The sequence below is a fragment of the Kogia breviceps genome, chromosome 7 (assembly GCF_026419965.1).
Source record: "Kogia breviceps isolate mKogBre1 chromosome 7, mKogBre1 haplotype 1, whole genome shotgun sequence".
Lineage (NCBI taxonomy): Eukaryota > Metazoa > Chordata > Mammalia > Artiodactyla > Physeteridae > Kogia > Kogia breviceps.
Window position 1 is genome coordinate 105499509 of NC_081316.1, and position 7187 is coordinate 105506695.

The 7187-nt window shown below is 48.6% G+C and overlaps 1 long non-coding RNA gene across 1 annotated transcript in view; it reads right to left on the bottom strand.

Annotated features, from left to right (window-relative positions):
• The window catches only part of LOC136794520 (uncharacterized), a 169148-nt gene extending 162778 nt beyond the window's left edge, over positions 1-6370 (bottom strand). Inside the window, exon 1 of the long non-coding RNA XR_010841454.1 lies at positions 6186-6370. This is a non-coding gene — a long non-coding RNA (uncharacterized lncRNA). The remainder of the gene's footprint in view (positions 1-6185) is intronic.
• Between the last annotated feature and the right edge of the window lie 817 nt (positions 6371-7187).

Genomic DNA, 7187 nt, shown 5'->3' on the forward strand with positions numbered 1-7187 from the left:
TAAATTAAGGATGATCCTGGATAGGTCATACCATCTCCTTTAGCCTCAGTTTCTTTACACATACAGTGAGGAGCCTGGACTTAGAGATGGCATATAGATTTCCTTTTTGAGTATAGCAAATCTAATTGGCTATAACAGCTATCTGGAGCATTGGGTTAAGAAAGATTCTGAGGACGAGTACAGATTCACTTGGAGAAAGGTACTGTGATCAAGTCCTGATATTTGGCATAAGCGAGAAAGAGTACAGCCTTGAAACACATATCAGGTGTTTGCCTTAAGTGACTAAGAACAAATTCTTTACCCTGGCATTCTAGACACTCCATAATCTAGTCTCATCATACAATGGTCCTATTTCCTAGAGAATCAAGTGGAAAATGTTCAGCCTAGTTTCAAAATACAGCAAGGTGAAGTGCCCTGGGACAGCTGCACCGTGCTGAGTTGCAGCGTGGTTACCTGTGGTTGTAACATCACTCTCAGGTCCACTTGGGCAGAGCTCCCATTGGTCAATCCTTGGGCTCCCACTGGGCTCATCTCCATTTCCAGAACCTAATTCCAAAATACTGTTCTGAACTCCCTCCAGAGAGCTGATTTATGTCCTGGTTAAGAGAAAAGGAACCCAAAATATTGCGCCCATTTGTTTGAACCATGGATGGTTAAACAGGGTCATCTCTCACCTGCCGACCAGCCTGGCCCTCTCGGCTCCTCTGGTACCTGCTGGATTCGACAGCTCAGCCCAGAAGACAAAGCCCAGAGAAATGCCAACACAGGGCCTCTTAGAGGTGCCCCCAGGGACTTGCTCATGGGGCTTTCTGAATCCAGGGTACACACACACACACACACACACACACACACACACACACACACAGAGCCCAAAGTATATAATTCATTGAATGGGGAAATCTCCCCAGTCCTAATTTTTCTTTTTTTCCCTCTTTCCCAACATCTTTCCACCCAAAATGGAGGTGGCTGGGCTCTGCCTGAGCTGCCACATCCAGGACTCTCTGGTCAGAGAGAACCCAGCCCCCCTCCAACCCTTCATCTCTTCTGGGTGGACACCTACATGCAGCTACCCAGAAGGCAGGCATATATACATACATGTAATACAGCAAGATTTGTGCTCTGCTTAGGCTGAACACCAGGAAATTGCAAAGCATTTTGTGGTTAATTCTAATTGTGGTTAACTCTCCACAGTGATGTATGGACGGCTTCTCAGAGGAAGTGACTGAGGTCTTACAGGATAAGTAATAGTTGGCCTAGAAGAGCAGAAAGGGAAGGGAAGGCTTGTGTCAAGGATGTAAGTAGGAATGAACTCAACATATTATCCAGCAGCTGTGGGAGCTCAAAACCCCAGGACAGGACCTGTGTGTCTCTAGCCCAGGACCTCATTTCACCTGCTTGGGGGTCTCGGGGACATTCCTAACATCCCTATCCAGGATGGACCCATTAAGTACAGCACAATGGGTGAAAAAGTAGGGAGATAACATTCTAGAGATCGGAGGTCCCAGAAGAGAATGAGCGGGGCACCTCTGCATCCCTTTCCCCTGGCAATGCCCAACAAGTGGTCCTGTCCTGTTTCCTGCTGAGCTCATCACTGTCCATCCATTCATGGGCCGGCTCCTGTCTGCTCATTGACTGAGCCCAGGGGATGGATGTGTGATGGAGTAAGCAATGGGGAGGAAGAGTGATCCCCTCCTGAGGTCATGAGACTGGTGGGTGGGGGCCCATCGCCACCCCAATGAGTGAATCAAGTAACCTGATTCTCAGGAAAGGATTTCAGTGAAGTCATCTGGAAGGAGAAGAACTCGGATACTGTATGGCAGCAATATGTGAGCACAGAGGGCAAGAGGGGCAGCCGGGAGGGATGAGGGAGGGGGAGAGGCAGAAAGTTCCTTTCCCACTGTCCAAGAGCTCTATCCACCAACTCCCCATCCCCACAACACAACTACAGGGACCCTTCAAAGCCCTCCTCCTCCATGGAGCCTTCCCTGAATGCCCCAGGCAGAAGGGCCAGAAGCACAACCAAGGTTGAGAACCACTCCCTCTAGACAGTTGTCTTAGGAAGCAGGACCCTGCAGTGGAATTAACAAGGGCTCAAGAGGCTCAATCTGGGTTTTATTTCCAATTCCGCCTCAACTAGATGGGTGACCTTGGGCAGCATACTCGTCCTTAACAAGGACAATTTTCTCATCTGCCGGTTGAGAAGTGACCATAATACGTACATCTCTCAATATTGAGAGGATTACATAAGATATTTGTAAAGCTCCAGAACTTAGTAGATGCTTGATAAATGTATTTCTCTCGTAACATGCTTCATTTTCAAGCACACACCTCATCTCCTCAACTAGACTGCAAGCTCTAGGAGGGAAGTTTTGTAACACACACACACACACAAGCACACACACACACACACACACACACACACACAGTGCCAGCACAATGCCTGGCACATGGACAGCTCAATATATGCCTTTCAGAAATAACAACTTATAGAGCAAGAGGGAGAGAAAGGAAGCAAGGAGGCAGAACCTTGAGAAGAGAGCTTTGCTCCTCCCAAGGCTGGGCAGGAAGCTGAGTCCCATCTTTCTCGTCTAGTTGTCAAGTGCCTGTGTTCATTATCTTAACAGTTATTCATGATCAAACGATTTGATGTTAATGTGGATCTAATGTATAAATCCATACGGGTCCCACAGTCATTTAGTATTAATTAAACAAGGCCATTTTAAGGCTGGGATTCCACTGGGCTTACCGCGCTTAGCGTTTTATGGCAGGAAGCACTTGGCCACTCCGCTTTCTCTCTGCTCTTGCCTTGTCCCTTTTACCTCCAGAGGCCAGAGCTGGAGCAGAGTCACAGCTGCCCTGGGATGGACAGCGGTGCACAGGAGGACCCTGGCTGGGGTGCAGATAGATGCTGACAGGTGGGGAGTTCACTAGAGGCCCAGCCTTGCCCTTGAGAAGCTGACATTTCATTAAGAAGAAATAAGGGCTGCATTGGCAGAGCTCTAGCCTGGGAGTCTGGAGAACGGGGTTTTTAGCCCTGCTCCACTGCTGCTGACTGGCTGTGCAACCTTGTATAAGACACTTCCTCTCTGTTCTTCATCGGTTAACTAAGGAGTCTGGACAAGCCAAGTTCATTCCCTCCATCTGGAATGCATCTCCTTCAGTTTCCCCTGGTTGCTTCATTCCATCTTTCAGGTCTCAGCTCACATCAGCTCATCCAGGAAGTCTCCTAACTACCTACTCCCCACCACCCCATCATTCTGGAGCATATTCTCTCTGCTTTATTTTCTTCATGGGACCTGTCACTATCTAAATTATCTCGGCATTTGTACTCATTTGTTTGCCTCTATATTATCTCTGTCTCCTCCCACTATAAACTCCACAAACCAAGGACTTCATCTGTCTTATTCAACACTTTAACATCAATTCCCGGATCAGTACCTATTCTGTACATGGCACATGTATCTGGCACATGGCAGGGGCTCAAAAAATAATCAACCACTGAATGAATCATTAGGTGATCACTAAAGCCCCTTCAAGATGGGCATTCAATGGCCCTTGACATCTGGGCCCAGAAAGCAAGGGCAGAATTGGGTGCAGACAGAGCTGGGTTAGCCAGGAAGACTGGTCGGGGAAGGATGCTTGGGACAAGTCCTAAGGGATAGAGCAAAGCCAGCCTGGAGGGGAGGAAAAGATGGGTGCTGCCTTGAGCAGAAGTCATACATGAGCCACAATGGTGGAGAGCTCCGAGTCTCAGCAGCTGCTATCCCTCTGGGCTTCTAGCCAAGACCATTTGGTGAAACTATATTAATAATCACAATACAAGAATCCCTTGTGGACAGGGACAGTTTCCCTTCCAAGGTACCACGATGCATATCACTTCACGTTATTCTCTTGCCATCCCCTTGATACAGGGGATGGGGAAATATCTTCTGTCATTTATAACACTTATAAAATTAATGACATCAAAATTATCCATTTGTATAGTACTTTCCAGTTTCCAGAACACACGTTCCTATACAAGAAGGCTAGTACATTCCCCATTTTGCAGAGGAGAAGACTCAGGGAGATGAAGTGACTTGTCCAAAGTCACTCACGGAATAGGTAGCCTGAAAAACTCAAACACAAAACTCAAAAATTGTCTACAACCCAGTAGCCTGCTTTCCAGTTGAGGAAACTGAGGCAGAGGGTACCTGGTGAGATTATGACAGTCCCCTCCGCATATACCCAGGGGGACTAAAATACTTGCAGGGCCAGCGTGAGGCCTGATGAGAACAGGGGGAAGGGAACAATCTCCCTTTCAGACTGCAGCATGGAGACGGAGATTAGCCCAAATGAAATATTTCATTATTCTAGTTCAGTGAGACAGCATCAGAGAACCATGGTATTACAGACTCCTAGAATTTTTAAGCTGAAAAGGATGATGGAGATATCTCCTATCTCTTTATACTAAGATTATATATAGGGCTCAGTTCCCGGTTCTAAGCTCTTTGACTTATCAACATAATTTCTGAAATGAAAAGCAAGATGCCATGCACAAAGTAGGCCCAATGAATATCTGATGCAGGGTCGAGCACTGAAAGCAGACAAGTAAGGCAGATCAAGGGTAACAAGTCAAACTGTGGTCGTCACTCGGCCTCAGTGTTGGGGTCCAATAGGGAGTGGTGAGGACTGTGGCAAGTTGGAGAATATAAACCTGTCTGAGGGGGGTATTACTGCAGCCAATCATTGCCATGGAGGCATGCAGGTTCAGTGTTACACCAATTCTTAAAATTTCTGAAGAAATGCCAGAGATGAAGATCTCTATTAGAAAGTCTAGAATTTTAAATGTTGGCATGTAAATGTAAAGCACTGTGTGAGCCAAGCAAAATATATCTAACAGCAAGTTTCCATCCATTGACACTTGTAGTTAAGTGGATAACTCAACTCCGTTCAACCCCTTCATTGTACAGAGGGGGCAACTCCAAGAGTTAAGCTATGGTCCTGAGATCACAAGCAATTAGGGGCAAAGACTAATTGCTCCAGATTCCTAATCCAATTCTTAAACTGTTGACCCGGGGATCAGGCATCTGAGAATCCAGTAGGTTTGGAGACACATCACTACATGTTTTGATGTCCTGCATCCACACATTCCATCCAGCCCAGACCCTGGCCCAGAAGTCAGGGTCCATCCTCCCACCTGACCTGGAAGGCCTCGCCCACAGAAGATAGCCAAGGGATGGAGGTAGCACCTCCTGATCTCCTTCCATCCAACGTCTTGGGAGGTCCCCCCACCCTCTTCACAATGCCCCATCCTCAGGCCACTTAGAATGCTGCACCATGGCACATGCCAGCTGTCACTTAGGCACTTACAGGCATAACCGTGGAAAAACCAAAGCACTGTTATTACACTTAATAACCAGTTTCCACATCAGCAACTCATTGGAGTCTGAGAGGCGCTGTTAGGGTGTCAGCTCCCTCAGCCTAACAAGTCAGCACTAGAGGGGGGCACAGGTGGGGCTGGGCACCAGCCTCCAGGAGTTACTCTGTCCCCTTCCTGCCTCACGCAGAGGACACTCACCCAAGACCAGCCTGAGGCTCATTCCTGCCCTTTCCCCCAACCCGACAGTGCTCAGGAGCTTAGCAGCTATACCAATGGCATCCAGGGTTTGGAGGAAGGCCAGAACCCCCAAGAAGGGGGGTCTGGGCCCTGACTGGTATCTGAACAGGAGGAAGCAAACTGGCTTGGCAGACTGGTGCCCAGGGGTCTGGAGGAAGAGTGTCTATAGGACTAGGACCCCTGTAGTGGTATCCTGACTCTGCTGTGTGACCTCAAGTAAGTTACTTCAACTTTCTGAGCCCCCGTTGCCCCATTTGTATAAGGTGGTGCCTCAAAGCTTTCTTATAAAGGTCCATTGAAATGTATGCATAGTGCCCAGGATGGCTTCTACACCCAGTACATGGCAGGTATCGCCGAGCTCTTATTGAGCAGAAAGATGCAGAGGTTGGGGGTCCTGAGCCAGGGATCAAGGACAAGCACAGGTATTAACAGGAAATAAGACCACTAGGAAATGTTTCTGAATTGGCCTAATACACTGAGGAAAGGTCTTTTAGAGCTGCGATTAAAATAGTTAGCAATAATAAAACCTAACATTATTCTGATTGTCCCCCTTTTAAGAGTGAAAGTTCAGAGAGGTTGATTTACTTACCCAAGGTAATCCAGCAAGCAAGTGGTAGAACTGGGCTTAGAGGCTAGGCAGTGAGACTGCACCTGAGATTTTAGCCATCCTTGCCGTCCTCCCTCTCCCCTCCCAGTCCTGATATCGACAAGGGAAGACCTGCTGTGATGTGGGGTTGGGGGAGGGAGCAGTTCCAGGATGGAGGCCAGGGCAGAGGCCCCCAGAACGCAATGATCCCTTGGAGGGCGCGCACACACACGCGCGCGCGCACACACGCACAGGCGCGCACACACACACACACGCTGGACGGGCCTCTCCCGCCGCCCCAGCGCTGGCCTGAAGCAGTGCAGTGCTGCCATCTTTCGACCCCACGAGGCACTGCAGCCCCACCCTCCCTCTGGGGTGAACCCAGCCGGAGCAGCTGCCCCCAGGGGCACCGGCCGCCAGCCTGTCCTGCAGAGTCTGTGCCTGGAATGGGGGGCACTCCTCCGTGAGCCCTGGAAGGACGGCTTCTCAGCATCAGCCATGGCCCAAGACTCCAAACCAGCCCAGGCAGCCACAACGGGGCCCTCTGCCCTTGGAGAAAGACTGTGTGCTCAGGCCCCAAACAGTCCAGGGCTCCCTGAGGTTGCTTCCTGCCCTGCCTCATGCCTGGGCTTGCGCTGGGACCTGGGGTCGAAGAACAGGGAAAGGGAGGGGGTGAGTGTAAGAGAGAGCATCTCCAGAGACCTGGGGGGAGATTCACTGCCAGCTTCTGTGAGATTCCCAGAGAGCCAGGAGCCCTTATCCCTAGAGGAGGGATTGTGGGTAATTAGTGTGTATGTTTTTTGTTAGTTTGCCTGTTTATTTGTTTTGTTGTGTTTACTTCTTATTTTTTCTTTCTTTTTTTTCTTTATGCTTAATTGGAATTTTACATTTTTCTGCAATGACCAAGTAAGCCTCAAGAAATAACGTGATATGTTTATAAACTTACCTGAAAGTAAATTTGCTTTTAAGTAAAGACACAATAATTTTAGAGCAAAAAGGGACCTT